General features: G+C 42.9%; 1 pseudogene across 1 annotated transcript; it reads right to left on the reverse strand.

Annotated features, from left to right (window-relative positions):
* Positions 1–471: 471 nt before the first annotated feature.
* LOC309966622 (ribulose-phosphate 3-epimerase-like) lies at positions 472–19650 on the reverse strand (annotated as a pseudogene). The gene is made up of 3 exons: positions 19522–19650; positions 1246–1394; positions 472–1013 (listed from the first exon to the last, which is right to left on the reverse strand). The product of its transcript is annotated as a ribulose-phosphate 3-epimerase-like (transcript).
* Between the last annotated feature and the right edge of the window lie 837 nt (positions 19651–20487).

A 20487-nucleotide genomic window follows, 5' to 3' on the forward strand; every position in this document is an offset into this window, starting at 1 on the left:
AAGTAAAAAATAGATGTTTTTGAAGCTAGAAGAGCCATCCCAGCCAGATCCCAACTTAGTTATCATGCACATACACAAGTCAAAAATGACATGAAACAGGAAAAACTGGACTTCCTTTGCTTTCAGAAAAGCCAAGAAGCAAAGAAAATTCTTTTTAGAAATTCAGAAAAAAAATTTTTTTCATAGTAGCTAATATGCCTTTCTTAGGCATTAAGACACATTTCTGTTCATAACCTTGATATAGCCATATTTTTACTCTTTATAAAAATCAAGTCTCCCAGTAAAAATGGTATTTTACCACACTAATCTTTAAATTGCATCACTGAAAATGTAATACACACCAATTTCTAACCTCTTGGAACATTCTGCAAAATGGATTTTAGTCACTGGAATGAATAATTGCTCAGAAAAGCAGCACTGCCTGAACTGTGGTATGATTTGGTAGGTAATATTCTTGTTTTCCAGTAAAAACTAGATCTCGTAAGCAGAAACACTGGACTCCTTGTGGTTCCATTGATCGAGAGAACGTTTCTGAGCAGCTTCTAAGCAAACATTTCTTGACAGGTTGATCACAGATCTGGGGTCTTCACTCCTCATAATGACACTGCCAGATACAATCACGTTAGCTCCTGCCTCTGTGCATTTATGGATGGTGTCAGGACCTACTCCACCATCAACCTCAATGTCCAAAGACGGGAACTGGGTCCTCAACTAGTGAACCTTTGGCATCATATCTTCCATGAATTTCTGCCCTCCAAACCCAGCTTCCAGTGTCATAACCAAGGCCATATCTATCTGATGAGCCCATGGTGCCAAATACTCAACTGTAGTTCCTGGTTTGATAGCAAGGCCAACCTTCATTCCATTCTCCCGAATGTCTTTGATCAAAGCCGCCAGGTTCTCAGTAGCCTCGAGATGAAAAGTATATTGATTGGCTCCTGCTACAGCCATTGGTTTTACCCACTGTTCCGGCCTGGGCACCATCATGTGCATGTCAAAGAAAGGGTCCTGGGCTTCCCTGGTGGCGCAGTGGTTGAGAGTCCGCCTGCCAACGCAGGGGACACGGGTTCGTGCCCCGGTCCGGGAAGATCCCACATGCCACAGAGCGGCTGGGCCCGTGAGCCATGGCCGCTGAGCCTGCACGTCCAGAGCCTGTGCTCCGCAACGGGAGGGGCCACAACAATGAGAGGCCCGCGTACCGCAAAAAAAAAAAAAAAAAAAAAGAAAGAAAGAAAGGGTCCTGGCCTAGCTGCTTTAGGAGGCTTTCTACCACAGGGTGACCAGAGGTGATGTTGGGAACAAAATGCATCCAGGTGCGGGTAATCGGCCCCTAAACTGTCCAGGTTGCTGTTGAGGATGGACAGGCCAATCTTGCAGCCGGATGCCCTTCTTTCCTATTTAGAGAAGACCCTTCAATATTTCTTTTAGTGTAGATTTAGTATAGCTGAATTCTTTTAGTTTTTGCTTGTCTGAGAAACTCTTTACCTCTCCTTCTATTCTAAATGCTAATCTTGATGGCTAGAATATCCTAGGTTGCAGGTTTTTTGAATATATCATGCCACTCCCTTCTGGCCTGCAAAGTTTCTGCAGAGAAATCAGCTGATAGCCTTATGGGGCTTCCCTTGTAACTGACTCTTTGTTTTTCTCTTGCTGTCTTTAGAATCCTCTCTTTAACATTTGCCATTTTAATTATAATGTGTCTTGGTCTTTTTGGGTTCATCTTGTTTGGGACTCTCTGTGCTTCCTGTACCTGGATATCTGTTTCCTTCTTTAGGTTTGAGGAGTTTTCAGCCATAATTTCTTCAAATACATTTTTTGATCCCCTTCCCTCTCTCTTCTCCTTCTGGAACCCCTATTATGCATAGGTTGGCATGTTTTATATTATCCCATAGATCTTATATGTTGCTTTCTTTCTTTTTTTTTTCATTTGTCTTTCTGTCTGCTGTTCTGATTGGGTGATTTGCATTATCCTATCTTCCAGATCACTTATTCATTCTTCTGTGTCATTTAGTCTGCTATTCATTGCTTCTAGATTGGTTTTTATCTCAGCAATGGAATTGTCTATTTTTTATTGGTTCATGTTTATAGTCTCTAGTTCCTGTTACAGTGATCTGTGTTTCTATTGATAATCTTTCTTAGTTCGGTTAGCATTTTTATTACCACCTTTTTGAACTTGGGGTCTAGTAGACAGATGAGCTCTGTTTCATAATTTGTTCTTTCAGAGGATTTCTCTTGTTCTTTTGATTGGGTGTAGTTCCTCTGCCTTTTCATTTTACTTAACTTTCTCTGTCTCTATGAATTTAAGAGAAACAGTTATCTGCTGTGGTCTTGAAAGGGTGTTTTTATGTGAGAACATCCCTGTGTAGACTACGTATGTCCCGCGTTTTCATGCAAGGGCTGGTTTCAGTATGGACACCAGTCACGTCTTTCCTCAGGGTGTGCTGGCTGTTATCCCCTGGACAGGGGGTGTGGTACGTGTTGTAGTATCTAGAGCCTGTGCAGGATATGAGATGGGGCTTCCTCTCTTGCCACCCTGGCAGGGGTGGGGTCTGCCCCCCCCCCCCAGTTGTTGGATTAGAAGCCTGAGGGTTGGGTTCAGTAGGATCCATTGCCTGTGAGTGTGAGCCCTGCCTCAAAGGAGGTGATGCTGAAGCAAGTAAGGACCTATGCACTGCCCACACAGGCAGCTTCAGTTCTGCTCAGAAGCTGCCCAACCCTTTCTCTGTTGTGTTTGTCCCAGATCTAGTGCAAGGCTCTGGTGTGGAGTAGCCTGGGGCTGGGGGTCGGGGCATAGTGGCTGCAGGAACTGAGGTGGCTGTGCTGCCTCCTGGGATCTGGGCTGCCTCTGTGGCAAACTTCTCCCAGGACGCGTCTGCCCCAGACCTAGCGCTAAGCTGTGGTGTGGAGTGGGCGGAGCCAGGGCTCTCCAGCTGGGAGAGAACCCATGCAGACTCCTGAGCACATTGACAATGGCCATCACTGCAGAGGGAGTCTAAATTTTTAACAGGCTCCTGGAGGGACTCTGATATACACTGCAATTTGAGAACTACTGAATTGTACTTGTTCCAGAAAACCTCCTCACAAGCATCTGTATTTCCCTTCTTGCAAATATAACTCTTTGTCCCATCTGCTCTAAATGGCAAACAGTATGCACCGTTAGCTTGTAAGAATACTTCACATACGTCTTGGAAAATCTTTTAATCACTTTACTTTCTTTTCTCTGAGCACTTCTTTTTATCTTTGAGCTTTGGAGTGCCAAACTGAGGTCAGTCCTAAATACATTTTTGACCAACATTAACATCAAAAGGACTTCACTGTAATCCAGCTCATCTAAGCCATTTTCACCATTTATCTTCAACCCAGTATTACCAAGGAGCTGGTCAGTGGATTGAGAACAGTTTATCACACTGACAAAAGATCAGAGTTCACTGAGCCACCAGACATGTTTGGGGGCCACAGGCACTCAACTTCTCCTGCCTGTTCCCTGGAAAAGGTGGACATGAGGAATCCCTCTAAGTCTTTGGGCAGTGAGGGGGGTCCTGAGTGAGGGGACACTTGCCCCTGACCTAGAGAAAAGCTTTTGCATCTCATGCCTTTTCCTCTGAAGTCTAGTCTGCCTGGAATGGCCATCCCTGCTTGCTGTGCTCATAAACTCCTATCCACCCTTCAAGTCCCAGCTCAGAAATGTGTAGTGATAATAAAAACACTCATCATAAATCAGGTTTCCCTCTTCTGTTCTGTCCTAGCATGCTATAATTTCCCTTTATAGCACTCATCAAATCTGTAATGATATATTTGTGTGAATATTTTATAAGCATATGTGTATCCTGGTTGACCAAAAGCTACATGAGAGCAAAGACCATTTGCCTTCTCACACTTGTACTTATAGCCTATTACCATGCCTGGCACATAGTAGGTACTCAGTTAATATTATTGGATGAATGAATCGATAGGTGTACATTTATTGAGTACTTCCACTGTGTCAGGCCCTGGGCTAAGTGCTCCTGATATATGGTTTGTTTTAATGTTCCCAGCAACCTTCTGAGGTAAGTATTATTATTACCTCTGTTGAATAGACAGGAAGTTGAGGCTCAACGATGTCTTGAGAATTTTTCAGGGTCACACAGCTAGTAAGTAGGAGCACTGGGATTTGATATTAAATTTGTGTACCTCTAGACCTCAGCTCATTTGAAATGGTCACCCCCCCCCGTTACCTTCTTGGACACCCAAATACTAGTTGTTTCTTTGCTGTTTTTTTCTTATATCATGTCAGCTATTCCTCTATTACCACACTTACCACGTTACATCATTGGGATTTAAATATGTGTATCTTTGAGCTCCATGAGTGCATGGACTTTATTCAACTAGCAGGCCAATTCCAACCGCCTCGTCCATAGCCAGGTGCAATTACAATGCCGGACAGTAAGTGCCCAGTTAACCCAGGATCAGTCTCTCTCAATACCTCATTGTCCCCTCCTGATAAAGAGAACAGATGCCATTAACGTAGGTTGACAAAGTAACCAAATGAACAAACAGCTCAGAGGCAGACCAACCATATATGGAAACTTGACATATGAGATGGTGGCTATGGGAAAAGGATGGAGCCAGGACACTTGGTTATCCACATAAAAAGGAGTGAAGGGCTCCCCTGGTGGCGCAGTGGTTAAGAATCCGCCTACCAATGCAGGGGACATGGGTTCGAGCCCTGGTCCGGGAAGATCACGCCACAAAGCAGCTAAGCCTGTGCGCCACAACTACTGAGCCCAAGAGCCACAACTACTAAAGCCCACATGCCTAAAGCCCGTGCTCCGCAACAAGAGAAACCACCACAATAAGAAGCCTGCACACCGCAATGAAGAGTAGCCCCTGCTCACTGCAACTAGAGAAAGCCTGTGCACAGCAACAAAGACCCAATACAGCCAAAAATAAATAAATAAATCAAAAAAAAAGAGTAAAATTAGATTTCTATCATACACCGTACACAACAATTAATTCTTTTTTTTTTTTCTTTTTTTTTTGCGATACGCGGGCCTCTCACTGTTGTGGCCCCTCCCGTTGCGGAGCACAGGCTCTGGACGCACAGGCTCAGTGGCCATGGCTCACGGGCCCAGCCGCTCTGCGGCATGTGGGATCTTCCCGGACCGGGGCACGAACCCGTGTCCCCTGCATCGGCAGGCGGACTCTCAACCACTGCACCACCAGGGAAGCCCCCAAAATTAATTCTTAATGGATTAATGACTTCCATATGAAAAACGAAACTTACAAACATGTAAAATGAGTAATTGCAGTGGTAATTAGGGAAATAAAAATTAAGACCATGATAAAATAATCATTTTAAAACCATTAAATTTGCCAAAATTAAGAAATCTGATAATAGTGTTGGCAAAGATTTGGGTCACTGCTGGTAGGGGTGTGTGTGTGTGTATATATATATATAATTTTAGAAAAAAGTTTGGCAATATCTAATAAATTGTTATAATTATACTATAGCATATGCAGTAAAAAAAAAAATGATCATGTGCAGTTCCTGTGGAAAACAGCATAACAGTTCCTCAAAACATGGGATTACCATATGATCCAGCAATTCCACTTCTGGGTATATACCCCACGGAAATGAAAGCAGGGACTTGAGCAAATATTTGTACAGCCATGTTCATAGCAGCATTATTCACAAGAGTCAAAGGTGGAAGCAATCCAAGCATGCATCAATGGACGAACAGATGGACAAAATGCTGTGTGTATATATGTATATATACAATGGAATATTATTATCTCTTTTAAGACCATTGGTTAACTGATACCAGCTAGTGCTGGACCTCCAGGATGGTGAAAGTTCTGGAAACTCTGAAAGGGAGGAAAGGCTGAATGAGATGGGATGCTGGTCTAGAAAATGCTCATGGGCTTTTTGGACAGTCTGGTTTAGAAGCACAGCTACACAAGCTTTGCTTGGCTGAAGCACTCTTCTCTTCTCTCCAGGAAGTTCATTCTCTTTGGTTAAGTGAGCCACCTCACGAAGGATGCAGATCCACAGAATCAGCCTGAAAAAGGAAAAGCCAAGTTGGAAGACACCTGAGACCTAACTTCAGGTATTAGCAAACCTGTCTTACAGACATGCATTCGCTGTGGGCCATTCAGAGAGGAAGCTGGGTATTTGGAGGCCACAGGGAAACCGTGTGAGCTTAGATCTGGGCAAGCATCCACGAGGTAGGCTGCCTGTGAGGTCCTGGGCAAGGTCAACCATATCGGCTGTCAGAGGTTCCAGGACTGGAGGCTGGGGAAAAGAGAGAAGATGACAGCTAAGGTCCTCTCTCACTCTCTGACGATAATTCAAATGCATCCAAATGTTAGACACCTCACCCGCCAGTAAAAATGCTCAGTCCTAGAACCACTCGGTCGACATTTATTTTGAGTTGAATTTTCTCTCTAATTGTTCCGTAACCCATTCTGATCTTACCATGAACCATCTTAGCCCTTTGAACATAATCTGTGCTCCTTGGAGAATTAAAACTGCTGCCAAGGCTTAGGTTTTACTACTTATAACGTAAGCCATGCATTTCACTAATAAAAAGCTGCTTAAAGCAGATGCATATATTTTTTTTTCTATGTTCCAGAAAGGTCAGTGTTTGCTACCTCTTCTATAAACGAGTCTACCATCTTTTCAAGGTTTTCTCCCACATGCATTTATAAAGCACTACCATATTCTGCCAACAAAAGTTCTGGAAGCTCACAAGATACTGAACTTAAAAGATTTATATAAACAGCCACAGGCAGGTCTTTTGTGTGTGTGTGTGGTACGCGGGCCTCTCACTGTTGTGGCGTCTCCCGTTGCGGAGCACAGGCTCCGGACGCGCAGGCTCAGCAGCCATGGCTCACGGGCCCAGCCACTCCGCGGCATGTGGGATCTTCCCGGACCGGGGCACGAACCCGTGTCCCCTGCATCGGCAGGCGGACTCTCAACCACTGAGCCACCGGGGAAGCCCCAGGCAGGTCTGTTTTGATACTGTCCAAGACACAGTAATGAAGAGGGGATCACAAATAAGTCAGCTAAGTACAGTCACTTTAAAACCACGAATGGAAACGAGAGGCCACTGCAAGGTTTTGATCAATGCTGATGCCAACTTGAACACCGTGAGAAATGTGATGCCGATGTCTTTTCCATCTGGCAGTTTCTTTTCTTAGCAGTAATTAAATCAGTGAAAATTGAATATAGTCATGAGAGTTGCTCACATTTTTTTAGCAGCAATCATGAAACCCAAACCCCATTGATACACTTTGAAAATCTACAGCTGACGAATTTTTAAATGTCAGGTCCATGCTAGTTTATTTTGCAGGCTACTCCAGGGGAGCCAGGCATCAGCCCAAGTCTTCCCTGCAGGCAGGAGGAAGGCTTCTCCTCCAGAGCTGCAGGCAGAGCCCACTGGGCTCTGTGTCCCTTTCCTGGCACCATCTGGGTGGTGTCACCATGAAATTTTCTGCGTGTGCTGCCAGCACTGGCATCCTGTCAAATCCTGGCCCAATACTTCAAGTGTGTATACGTATAGCTGATTCACTTCATCATACAGCAGAAACTAACACAACATTGTACACCAATAATACTCCAATAAAGATGTTACAATTAAAAAAAAAGGTACTTCAAGCGTGTGCTGAGTCAGAACAGGTGCAGGAATTAAGTAACCGCTTTGTACCCACGTTTACATATTGCAGCTTGTGAGCAGGTTGGCTCAGGTGTGCTTCCTCCTTTCTTTGGCCATTGGTTTCCCCTGCCCAGGATCAGTTGGCTGCCAGGCGTGACCTGAAGGGTTACTTCATCGCTGTCATTTGATGAGTTACTGACAGCACGTTTGAAGTTGTCCTTTCATTCTTGTGAGGCCACTTCTTTCTGTTGTGGAATCACTTCTCCCCTCAGAACATACAAACCTACACTACCTACACGTGCCCCTGAACCTGTGTCTGGAGACCCTCAGGAAAGGGGAGCAATCATGACTTTGGTCTTAGGAGCATCTCACTACCTTTCTCCTCACCCAGAGTGTGAAGCCAGGAAAAGAAGCAGAGGCCACCTTTAGAGACGGAGTAGGGGAAGTAAGGAGCTGACTCAGACGCACAAAGAACTTAGCAGTGAATAGTGCAGACGTTAGCACCTCGTGCTGAGTGGGCAGTGCCAAATAGGGACCTACTTTTGAAAGTTAATGATTATGAAATAGGGGCTGGCTCTCAGTGTGACGCAGAGACTGAGGCTGCTGCTGACGAGGGAACATCAAAGCAATGTATGGGGAAACCTAGATGCCAGTGAGGTTTGCCCTTAACACACCAAGCTGCCGTGTGACCCCAAAACAGAAAGGTCTGAACCAAGGGCTGGGGTCCACCGAACTGGTCCAGAGGTGGTGCTGAGAGAAGACCTAGATGCCCAACGTCCAGGATGCTTTCATGCCCAAACACAAGGCTGAGGACATGACCTAGAGAGGAAATGGCACAGGTAAGAAACAGAGGCAGGAGGGTGCTGGCAAAGTTAGAGAGTAAGGCGGTCGCATAGATATTCTTAGAAAACAATGTTTAAACAAAACCAAATGTATATTTCTGGACCCTGAAGTGGAAAGGAAGATCCTTCCAAAACAAAAATGGGAGTGGGTAAGATCAGGAGGCAAAAGGGCTGTTAAAAGCAGTGACTTGGTCTAGTGTTAGCTAATTATATACTGAGATGAAACAGATCCCACGTCACCATGGGGGGATGGAGCTGGAGCCCCCCACCAGGCTGGCTGTTGGGGACCTGGTTCTGAAAGCTGGGCCAGTGAGCATGCAGAGCCCCCTGGAGCCAGTGCCGACAGGCCAGGTAGCAGGGGACACGGGGACACGGAAGCCTCTGGACACTGACGTGTGGACAGTCAGCTCTACTTGCCTGGCAGTTTCCGCGCACTACCCCCTCCCCACCTTCACCAGGCTATTATCAAGAGAAAGGAAGGCTGTGTTCAGTGATTCTAGGGAAGGTTTTCCCTTTTCTCATGCAGAAAATAAAAAGGAAAAGCAAGCTGAGTCATCAGGAAAAAGAATTATAACCTGATACTAAGTTCAGTTGAAACTTTTGTGACTGTTCTAAAGAGAACAGATGAGAGACACATGGGAACCACTGGAGAAGGAGGCCAGGAGGGGAACTCAGGTAACCTAGGGACAGGGATGTGAACATGGCCATGACCCCCTTTTTCCTAGGGAGACAGGAGCAAACTGTGATCTGGGCCTATTGGCACGGAACAGGGCTCTGCAAGCTTCCCTGTTCCAAAAACGGTGGGGTGTCTGGTGAGTTCAAGATCCAGCTCTCCCCTCCCTGGCTTGCCCACAGGCAGAGTCCCTTCCCTCTCTCCTTTGCTCCTGCCCACCTGCCCTGGAGCCCCCTCCTCCCCACTACTTACCCAGCACCCCAGCAGCTCTCAGTGCCCAGCAGCTCACGGATCTGTCCTCTAAGCCCACCGTTTAATCATAACAGGTAAATCGCAGCACTGTACTAGGCGCCAGGCATGGTTCTAAGTGCTTTTGCATATCTTAGCTCCTTTAATCTTCATAAACAACCCTATAAGGTAGGTCTTACTTTTATTCCTCCCTGGGAAGACAGGGGCACAGAGAGGTGGAGTGACTTGCCCAAGGTCACACAGCTAGTGAGCAGCAGAGCTAGGATTTGAACCCTGGAAGTCTGGCACCGACATCTGTGCTCTCAACCACTCCATTATCCTGCCTCTCAATGCCAGCCTGTCCTAGGATGCTGGATGTTAGGTTGTATAAGTTAATTTTTAGGTTAGGCCAGTGAGGCCTCCCGCAAGCATACTTGGCCCTGCTTAACTCCTGAGCCCCTCAGGACCAAGGCAGATGACTTCCAGTGTCCCGGCACCCTGCCCAACTCTGGCCAGGCCCCTTCCCCTGTATCCCCAGCAAATCTCTGACCTGGAACCACGCTATACTCCGGCTGACCTTCATTACCGCCTCTACCTAGAAGCCCCAGTTACAGCACACACTTCACAGAGCTGGGTCCTCTCTCTAACAGTGAAATGGCCCAGGGTTTCCACTTTCCCCGCACTGGATTGCTCACTACTCTTCCTCCTACCAGCTCCTCCCACTCCCCACAAGCCCCTGCTACCCTGCTGAGCCCACCTAAATGGTGAGGGCAGGCACCACCTTTGTGCCATTCTTCTGGCCTCAAAGGTGCAGATCACAGCATTTTGCATGGCTGCTTGACCGGTTAAAAACTTTTAAAAACAAACTAGTAAGTGAAATGCATTTAAGTGACCACGGGAAAGGAGTTCTGTCAAATCCCTGACCTTAGAAAGTCAACCAAGGAGTCTGCTAGACCCTCTCTCCACGTGACCTCAGTGTTTAGCATTATCTAACCACGCTGACGTGTGGGTGGTGGGACAGAGCCCCCAGCAGTGTGACCCAGGGAAACATGAAGGGGGACCTCGGCATGGTTTGGGGGCCGTGCCGAGTAAAGCAATGAAGAGCAGAGAGGAATGATAAGCAGCTCTGGCTTACACATCAGTATGGTGCTTCTCTAAGGTTTATCACAGGTGTCCATCAAACACTTAAGATGGAGGTGATGGGTGAAATTGATATTTGCTTCTTTGACTCAAGCATTCATTCCCAAGGACATAATCTCAATTCAGAGTTTCCAGGTGAAGCTTTGCCAGAAATATTGCCAACCCTGCTGTCCAGGGATTTTGCAAGAATATGGTTCACTTATGGCCACTAAGTGATAATAGAAGATTCTGGGGACTGTCAGGTCAGTTCCAAACAGCTAAGAAACACATAGGTATAAATTAATTAGTAGTATTTTAAGTAACCTAGACACTAAAACAATATTCTCCAAAGCATGTTGCAATGGATAATTAGAATAAGTATAGAGAAAAAAATATTCATAGTCAAATAAACTTGGGAAATACAGAGTTAAAGTTAAACAGGCTTTTTGACTACACAGCTTCCCAGGGGCCTTAGCATGTGAGTGAGCACTGCAGTCTGCAGCAAGGGCATCCATCATATGCAGCTTTTCTCACACTTTTTGGTCACCAGCCCCCCTGCCCCCCATTTTCTTCCCCTCATAGGAATGCATGAACTTTGTTGCCCAGAACAGTGCTGCTTTAATGTTAACTGAAAGTGAAATGGTTAGACCACCTCGACCTCTATGAGAAGCGTGCTATTGGAACCCTATTGGAACAGGCAGTGGTCATCAATAGTGGCTAAAATCAATAGATGAAAGGCCCACAGGGAACATTATCATATATGGATCAGGCTGAGGCCAACCGAACCCACCGATGAGTCCTAACACCACAAAAAGAGAGGCACTCCTAGGGATTAAAACAGGTGTTCCAGCAAAATGGTACGTGTATGTTCACAGCATCACTATTCACAGAAGTCAAAAGGTGGAAACAACCCAAATGTCTATCAACTGAGGAATAGATAAATAAAATTCCACACAATGGAATATTATTTAGCCATAAAAAGGAATGCAGGGGACTTCCCTGGTGGCACAGTGGTTAGGAATCTGCCTGCCAATGCAAGGGACACAGGTTCAAGCCCTAGTCCAGGAAGATCCCACATGCCACGGAGCAGCTAGGCCCGTGTGCCACAACTACTGAGCCTGCGCTCTAGAGCCCGTGAGCCGCAACTGCTGAGCCTGTGTGCCACAGCTACTGAAGCCCGCGCACCTAGAGCCCATGCTCCGTAACAAGAGAAGCCACCGCAATGAGAAGCCCATGCACCATAACAAGGAGGAGCCCACGCTCACCACAACTAGAGAAAGCCCACGCGCAGCAACAAAGACCCAACACAGCCAAAAACTAATTAATTATTTTCAAAAAGGAATGTAGTACTGACACGTGCTACAAACATGCATGAGCCTTGAAAACATTATACTAAGGGAAAGAAGCCAGATACAAAAGGCCACGTATTAACATGATTCCATTTATATGAAAAATCCAGAGAGACAAAAAGTAGATTCATGGCTGCCAGGGGCTGGGGAGAGGGAGATGGGGAATGACTACTTAATGGGTACAGAGTTTCTTTTTGAGGTGACGGAAAAGTTCCAGAATTAGATAGTGGTGGTAGTAGCACAACATGGTGAATGTACTAAATACCACTGAATTGTACACTTCAATGTGGCTAAAAGGGTAAATTTGATGTTATGTGTATTTTACCAAATATAAGAGATAGAGAAAGCGAGGCAGGACATACCTCCTGATGGGGTGTAACAGGAAGTTCACAGCACCTCCCATGAGGTAGTCTTGCCAAAAAATCCAACTTGGTTATGCCTCTAGAGCCAACTACCAGTTTACAGGAAAAACAAGGGGAAAGAGGAACATATTCACCACTCCGTGGGGAGGAATTCAGCAAAATCCAAAATGAGGGACAACTAAGGAACAAAAGACCAAGTTTCTTCACAAATAAATGACAAGAAAACAAACAGGAAGGACGAATAGTCAGATTTTAAAAGATTTACAAGACCTAACACCCAAATGCAACGTGCATGTCTGGATCCCAATTTAAACAAATCAACTATTTTTAAAAAGCATTAACGAGATAACCAGGAAAATCTGATGACTGACTGGATTTTTTATGATCTTAAGGAATTACCATTAAATTTGTAGGTGTGATAAGGATCTTATGGTAAAGCAAAACAGAAAGATTTTATTTTCAGAGCTATGTACTGAGGCGTTCACAGATGAAAAGATATGTCTGGGATTTGCTGTAAAGTAATTCAGTGTGAGGAGGGGGAGGAAAATAGTAATACAGAAGAAACAACATTAGCCATTAATTGATAATTGCTTGAAACTGGGTATTCTATCTAATTTGTATTAAGTTTGAAAATGTCCATAATAAGAAGTTTTTTAGAAAATAAATTGCCAAGGAGACTTCCCTGGTGGCACAGTGGTTAAGAATCTGCCTGCCCACACAAAGTAGTGTGCGCATCGGGACCCAGGGAAAGGAGCAGTGAACCCAGGGGAGACTGAACCAGACCTACCTGCTAGTGTTGGAGGGTCTCCTGCAGAGGCAGGGGGTGGCTGTGGCTCACCGAGAGTACAAGGACACTGGCAGCAGAAGTTCTGGGAAGTACTCCTTGGCGGGAGCCCTCCCAGAGTACGCCATTAGCCCCACCAAAGAGCCCAGGCAGGCTCCAGCGTTGGGTTGCCCGAGGCCAAACAACCAACAGGAAGGGAACCGAGCCCCACCCATCAGTAGTCAAGCAGATTAAAGTTTTACTGAGCTCTGCCCACTGGAGCAACAGCCAGCTCTACCCACCACCAGTCTCTCCCATCAGGAAACCTGTACAAGTCTCTTAGAGACACTCATCCACCAGAAGGAAGAGAGCAGAAGCAAGAAGAACTACAATCCTGCAGCCTGTGGAACAAAAACCACATTCACAGAAAGATAGACAAGATGAAAAGGCAGAGGGCTATGTACCAGATGAAAGAACAAGATAAAACCCCAGAAAAACAACTAAATGAAGTGGAGATAGGAAACCTTCCAGAAAAAGAATTCAGAATATTGATAGTGAAGATGATCCAGGACCTCCGAAAAAGAATGGAGGCAAAGATGGAGAAGATGCAAGAAATGTTTAAGACCTACAAGAATTAAAGAACAAACAGAGATGAACAATACAATAACTGAAATGTAAAATGCACTAGAAGGAATCAATAGCAGAATAACTGAGGCAGAAGAATAGATAATGACCTGCAAGACAAAATGGTGGAATTCACTGCTGTGGAACAGACTAAAGAAAAAAGAACGAAAAGAAATGAAGACAGCCTAAGAGACCTCTGGGACAACATTAAATGCAACAACATTCGCATTACAGGGGTCCCAGAAGGACAAGAGAGAGAGAAAGGACCCAAGAAAACATTTGAAGAGATTATAGTCGAAAACTTCCCTAACATGGGAAAGGAAATAGCCACCCAAGTCCAGGAAGTGCAGAGAGTCCCATACAGGATAAACCCAAGGAGAAACATGCCGAGACACATAGTAATCAAATTGGCAAAAATTAAAGACAAAGAAAAATTATTGAAAGCAGCAAGGGGAAAACAACAAATAACATACAAGGGAACTCCCATAAGGTTAACAGCTGATTTCTCAGCAGAAACTACAAGCCAGAAGGGAGTGGCATGATATACTTAAAGTGATGAAAGGGAAGAACCTACAACCAACATTACTCTACCCAGCAAGGATCTCATTCAGATTCGATGGAGAAATCAAAAGCTTTACAGACAAGCAAAAGCTAAGAGAATCCAGCACCACCAAACCAGCTCTACAACAGAAGCTAAAGGAATTTCTCTAAGTGGGAAACACAAGAGAAGAAAAGGACCTACAAAACCAAACCCAAAACAATTAAGAAAATGGTCATAGGAACATACATATTGATAATTACCTTAAATATGAATGGATTAAATGCTCCAACCAAAAGACACAGGCTTGCTGAATGGATACAAAAACAAGACCCATATATATGCTGTCTTCAAGAGACCCACTGCAGACCTAGGGACACATTCAGATGGAAAGTGAGGGGATGGAAAAAGATATTCCATGCAAAAGGAAATCAAAAGAAAGCTGGAGTAGCAATACTCATATCAGATAAAGTAGACTTTAAAGTAAAGAATGTTACAAGAGACAAGGAAGGACACTACATAATGATCAAGGGATCAATCCAAGAAGAAGATATAACAATTATAAATATATATGCACCCAACATAGGATCACCTCAATACATAAGACAACTGCTAACAGCTGTAAAAGAGGAAATCGACAGTAACACAATAATAGTGGGGGACTTTAACACCTCATTTACACCAATGGACAGATCATCCGAAATGAAAATAAATAAGGAAACGGAAGCTATACATGACACAATAAACCAGATAGATTTACTTGATATTTATAGGACATTCTATCCAAAAACAGCAGATTACACTTTCTTCTCAAGTGCGCATGGAACATTCTCCAGGATAGATCACATCTAGGGTCACAAATCAAGCCTCAGTAAATCTGAGAAAATTGAAATCATATCAAGCATCTTTTCTGACTACAATGCTATGAGATTAGAAATGAATTACAGGGGAAAAAATGTAAAAAACACAAACACATGGAGGCTAAACAATACGTTACTAAATAACCAAGAGATCACTGAAGAAATCAAAGAGGAAATAAAAAAATACCTAGATACAAATGACAACACACGACAATCCAATACCAGTGGGATACAGCAAAAGCAGTTCTACGAGCGAAGTATATAGCTATACAAGCCTACCTCAAGAAACAAAACTCTCATATAAATAATCTAACCTTACACCTAAAGGAACTAGAGAAAGAAGAACAAACAAAACCCAAAGTTAGCAGAAGGAAAGAAATCATAAAGATCAGAGCAGAAATAAATGAAATAGAAACAAAGAAAACAATAGCAAAGATCAATAAAACTAAAAGCTGGTTCTTTGAGAGGATAAACAAAATTGATAAAACATTAGCCAGACTCATCAAGAAAAAGAGGGAGAGGACTCAAATCAATAAAATTAGAAATGAAAAAGGAGAAGTTACAACAGACACTGCAGAAATACAAAGCATCTTAAGAGACTACTACAAGCAGCTCTATGCCAATAAAATGGAAGAAATGGACAAATTCTTAGAAAGGTATAAGCTTCCAAGACTGAACCAGGATGAAATAGAAAATATGAACAGACCAATCACAAGTAATGAATTTGAAACTGTGATTAAAAATCTTCCAACAAACAAAAGCCCAGGACCAGATGGCTTTACAGGTGAATTTAGAAAAGAGCTAACATTAGAAAAGCTAACATTAGAAAAGCTAACATTAGAAAAGAGCTAACACCCATCCTTCTCAAACTCCTCCAAAATATTGCAGAGGAAGGAACACTCCCAAACTCATTCTATGAGGCCATCATCACCCTGATACCAAAACCAAAGATACTACAAAAAAAGAAAATTACAGACCAATATCACTGATAAATATAGATGCAAAATCCTCAACAAAATACTAGCAAACAGAATCCAACAACACGTTACAAGGATCATACACCATGATCAAGTGGGATTTATCCCAGGGATGCAAGGATTCTTCAATATATGCAAATCAATCAATGTGATACACCATATTAACAAATTGAAGAATAAAAACCATATGATCATCTCAATAGATGCAGAAAAAGCTTTTGACAAAATTCAACGCTCATTTATGATAAAAACTCTCCAGAAGGTGGGCATAGAGGGAACCTATGTCAACATAATAAAGTCCATATATGACAAACACACAGCAAACATCATTCTCAATGGTGAAAAACTGAAAGCATTTCTTCTAAGATCAGGAAAAAGACAAGGATGTCCACTCTCACCACTATTATTCAACATAGTTTTGGAAGTCCTAGCAAACAGCAATCAGAGAAGAAAAAGAAATAAAAGGAGTACAAATTGGAAAAGAAGAAGTAAAACTGTCACTGTTTGCAGATGACATGATACTATACATTGAGAATCCTAAAGATGCCACCAGAAAACTACTAGAGCTAATCAATGAATTTGGTAAAGTTGTAGGATACAAAATTAATGCACAGAAATATCTTGCATTCCTATACACTAATGATGAAAAATCTGAAAGAGAAATTAAGGAAACACTCCCATTTACCATTGCAACAAAAGAATAAAATACCTAGGAATAAACCTACCTAGGGATACAAAAGACCTGTATGCAGAAAACTATAAGACACTGATGAAAGAAATTAAAGATGATACCAACAGATGGAGAGATATACCATGTTCTTGGATTGGAAGAATCAATATTGTGAAAATGACTATACTACCCAAAGCAATCTACAGATTCAATGCAATCCCTATCAAATTACCAATGACATTTTTTACAGAAATAGAACAAAAAAACTTAAAATTTGTATGGGGACACAAAAGACCCGAAATAGCCAAAGCAGTCTTGAGGGAAAAAAAAACAGAGCTGGAGGAATCAGACTCCCTGACTTCAGACTATAGTACAAAGCTACAGTAATCAAGACAATATGGTATTGGCACAAAAACAGAAACATAGATCAATGGAACAAGATAGAAAGCCCAGAGGTAAAACCACATACCTTTGGTCAAGTAATCTACGACAAAGGAGGCAAGGATATACAATGGAGAAAAGACAGTCTCTTCAATAAGTGGTGCTGGGAAAACTGGACAGCTACATGTAGAAGAATGAAATTAGAACACTCCCTAACACCATACACAAAAAGAAACTGAAAATGGATTAGAGACCTAAATGTAAGACCGGACACTATAAGACTCTTAGAGGAAAACATAGGAAGAACACTCTTTGACATAAATCACAGCAAGATCTTTTTTGATCCACCTCCTAGAGTAATGGAAATAAAAACAAAAATAAACAAATGGGACCTAATGAAACTTCAAAGCTTTTGCACAGCAAAGGAAACCATAAACAAGACGAAAAGACAACCTTCAGAATGGGAGAAAATATTTGCAAACGAATCAATGGACAAAGGATTAATTTCCAAAGTATATAAACAGCTCATGCAGCTCAATATTCAAAAAACAAACAACCCAATCCAAAAATGGGCAAAAGACCTAAATAGACATTTCTCCAAAGAAGACATACAGATGGCCAAGAAGTATATGAAAAGCTGCTCAAAATCACTAACTATTAGAGAAATGCAAATCAAAACTACAATGAGTATCATCTCACACCAGTTAGAATGGTCTTCATCAGAAAATCTATAAACAACAAATGCTGGAGAGGGTGTGGAGAAAATGGAACCCTCTTGCACTTTTGTTAGGAATGTAAATTCATACAGCCACTATGGAGAACAGCATGCATGTTCCTTAAAAAACCAAAAATAGAACTACCATATGACCCAGCAATCCCACTACTGGGCATACACCCAGAGAAAACCACAATTCAAAAAGACACATGCACCCCAGTGTTCATTGCAGCACTATTTACAATAGCCAGGTCATGGAGGCAACCTAAATGCCCATTGACAAACGAATGGATAAAGAAGATGTGGTACATATATACAATGGAAAATTACTAGCCATAAAAAGGAACGAAATTGGGTCATTTGTTGAGACGTGGATGGATCTAGATAGAGACTGTCATACAGAGTGAAGTAAGTCAGAAAGAGAAAAACAAATATCATATATTAACGCATATATGTGCAACCTAGAAAAATGGTACAGATGAACCGGTTTGCAGGGCATAAATAGAGACACTGATGTAGAGAACAAACGTATGGACACCAAGGGGGGAAAGCGGCGGGGGTGGGGAGATGAATTGGGAGATTGGGATTGACATGTATACACTGATGTGTGTAAAATGGATGACTAATAACAACCTGCTGTATATAAAAAAAAAAGGTGCTAATAGGGAAGGACTCTAAGACACATCAATAAGTAAGAAAAATACGGTGTAGAATGGAGAGTTATAATATGCTGTATTTGCATAAAAATAAGAATGATTTTTCTGCTTTATGAAAAAAAAAAAAGAATTCACCTGCCAATGCAGGGGACATGGGTTCAATCCCTGATCTGGGAAGATTCCACATGCTGCGGAACAACTAAGCCCGTGCGCCACAACTACTGAGCCTGCGCTCTAGAGCCCACGAGCCACAACTACTGAGCCCACATGCCACAACTACTGAAGCGCACACCCCTAGAGCCCGTGCTCCGCAAGAAGAGAAGCCATTGCAATGAGAAGCCCATACACTGCCACGAAGAGTGGCCCCCGCTCGCTGCAACTAGAGAAAGCCCGTGCGCAGCAACAAAGACCCAACGCAACCAAAACTAAATAAATAAATTTTAAAAAAGAAAGAAAGAAAATAAATTGCCAAGCAGCAGATGAAAAGAACCTAGTCTTGGACATGAGGTAATTTTCTAATCATCAATCCTCTCTGTAAATGTAGGATGTTAAAATTGGACCTAAAGTTTGTAAGATCAGGATTTTTCAATATTAATGAGGTTTTTTCTTCCAGTTTTATTGAGATATAAGTGACATACAGCACTTATACAGATAAGCTTAAGATACATAGCATAATGATTTGATTTACTTACATGGTGAAGTGATTATCACAATATGTTTAGTAAACATCTCATATGAATACAAAATTAAAGAAATAGAAAAAAATTTTCTCCTTGTGATGAGAACTTGTAGGCTTTACTCTCTTAACAACTTTCATCTATAACACACAGCAGTGCTCATTATGTTGATCATGTGGTACATTACATCCCTAGTGCTTATTTATCTTGTAACTGGAAGTTTGTACCTTTTGACCATCTTCCTCCAATTTCTCCTCCCCTCACCCCTGGCCACTGGTAACCACAAATCTGATCTGTCAGATCAGGACTTCTATCCTTTGTACCATATTTTAGGCTAAAAATTATCATTCTCATAATGCAGAATGGAGGTTAGTTACCTTTAGAGTCAAGAAAAGTAAAAACAAAAGCTAGAATTTTCAGTACTTACTGTGCACAGTGTTTGAAGTGTCTTACATGTATTAATTTCTTGTTCACAATCTTCTGTTGGCTTCCCATCCCACTCAAAGTAAAATACAGAATCTTCACCATGCTGTCATGTCCAGCGTGAGCTGGCACCGGATACTGCTCTCCCTTCCTCTGCATGGCCTCCCCTTATTCCTTGAACACAGTTGGTGCTCTTCTGCCTCAGGGCCTTTGACCTTGCTGTTCTCACTAGCTGGGTTATGCCTTTCCCCACTGAACTGCCTGGTGCTCTCCCTCACCTCCTGCAGGTCAGACTTTCCATGTCTCCCTCCTTATGTAACACGGGTGTGTGCACCGTACACCCACCATCACTCTCCTCCCCTTCAACCCTTTTTCCCTGCTTTATTTATTTATTTTTGTATCACCCTCTGATAAATTATTTATTGTCTGTCTGCCCCCAGTGGATTACAGACTCCATTAAACCTGGGGCTTTGTTTTATTCACAGAAACATGTTCTCAGAACAATGCCTGACGCATAGTAATGTTCACTAAGTATTTATTGAATGAATGCATAAATTTAGTCCATATAAAAAGCCATTAGAGAAACATACCCATGTATCTTTTGGGGCTGAAATACATGTTTCCATAGTGGCCAAGACCCTCTGGTTTAGCTGGATCTAGTTAACCTGGGCCAAGATGTCCAAGATGCAGAGCAGTGTGGGAAGATCTGCCCTCCTGGTTCATTCCAGCCTACAGCAGGGACAGCTAGAGGAGGTGGCCTACAGCCCTCTTGGGGCTGGGATGACTGCTCTTTTCCTGAGAAGAATGAGATTAGGTGAAGGCCCACTGAGGGCGGCATCTCCTGGAAATAAACTTGGAAGAAGTGACATAGCTGGATAAAGTGGGGAATCATAAGAATGTTATGGAATGTTCGAGGTTCCCAAATAAATGTGTTCTCAGGGGAGAGCTGGACACTACACAGATGGACTGAAATTCTAAGTGGCAAACATCCCACTG

This window comes from Leucopleurus acutus, assembly GCF_964270905.1.
Source record: "Leucopleurus acutus genome assembly, chromosome: 9".
Lineage (NCBI taxonomy): Eukaryota > Metazoa > Chordata > Mammalia > Artiodactyla > Delphinidae > Leucopleurus > Leucopleurus acutus.